Genomic DNA, 1,370 nt, shown 5'->3' on the forward strand with positions numbered 1-1,370 from the left:
GAGATATCTTGGTTCCCTCTCTGTGCCTGCCAGCTATCCACCCACCAAACCCTGGACTTGCCTCCCACCTAGCCCTGGGGCACAGTGACCTTAAGTAACCCCAGGGGCCACTTTAACCTTAAATAACTATTCTCAAGTGATCCCAAGTAACCCTGGGGTACATTGACCTTCAGTAACCCTAGGAGTCACCTGACCTTAAGTAACCCCAGCTCTGCTTCCAGTCTGCTGGTTCTAACCCCGGCCCCAGCAACTTTCACACTCCTGGCACTTTCCCTCTCTTATTTTTCCCTCTCTCATTTTAACCCCCATCCATCTCCCTCCTTCCCCTCCTTACGGAAATCTTTGACCCTTGACTCCCCCTCCCATAATCACCAAGCACCCTAGGTATCCTAAGTACCCCAAGCACACACACACCATACCACCCAAGTTAGGAACTCACCTGTGTGTATGTGCCTAATGCATGTGGATGCAACTAGTATGTGTGTATGCACCTAGTGTGTGTATATGCCATGTGTGTACGTGTGCATGCCTAGTGTGCAGATGCACCTACTTGATTTTGTGTGTGTGTGTGTGTGTGTGTGTGTGTGTGTGTGTGTGTGTGTGTATATGTGTGCATGCAATTGTGTCACAACCTCCCGTCTAAAAGCACAATTTTGAGATCCTGAGAGTTGGCTTGACCCCACAGGACAACAGTATCAACTCAGAAAACTGTTGCCAATTATTATGTAATCTTCAGTTACTGCTGAGAGGAGGAAAGAGCCAGTGATACCACCATTAATAGCCTTTCTTGTATCAAAACACAGTAAACATATAGGGCTCTTGATCATTCTACGCCTAGTTCTGCTCCCAAAGTGTAAATCAGAAGCCAGCTTATAAAGGGAGTTACACTTACATAAAACTACTCTGAGGTCAGACTCAAATCCCACTATGTGTAGTTGCAGAACTAATGGTGACAGTTGCACTGTGGCATAAGAGACATGGGGGAAATTTCTCTCTCACACACAATTTTCTCAACCTTACAGCTGTTCACTGGCCTTTATTCTAATCTCCCACAACCATTAGTTCATAAAAGACAGATATTAACAAATTAAGTTCAGAGCATACACAGAATTCATAAAGAGGCATGGACAACCGGTATTATAACAAATAGACTTAACCATATACCTTTTAATGCGAGAACAGTACTGTGAACATAACCAGTATAAACCAGGGGCTACAGGGGACACTACAACACCCCGAGGGGGCAGGATTCAGTAAAGGTTAGACACTTACAATCATAGACATAGTCGTCCAGTTGACAAAAGACAGGGTTAACCAAAATGTAAAACACAAACAGCAAAACAAACAATACTGGTTGGTGAAATATAAAA

Source organism: Gavialis gangeticus, unplaced genomic scaffold (genome assembly GCF_001723915.1).
Source record: "Gavialis gangeticus isolate Ggan-Ray unplaced genomic scaffold, GavGan_comp1, whole genome shotgun sequence".
Lineage (NCBI taxonomy): Eukaryota > Metazoa > Chordata > Crocodylia > Gavialidae > Gavialis > Gavialis gangeticus.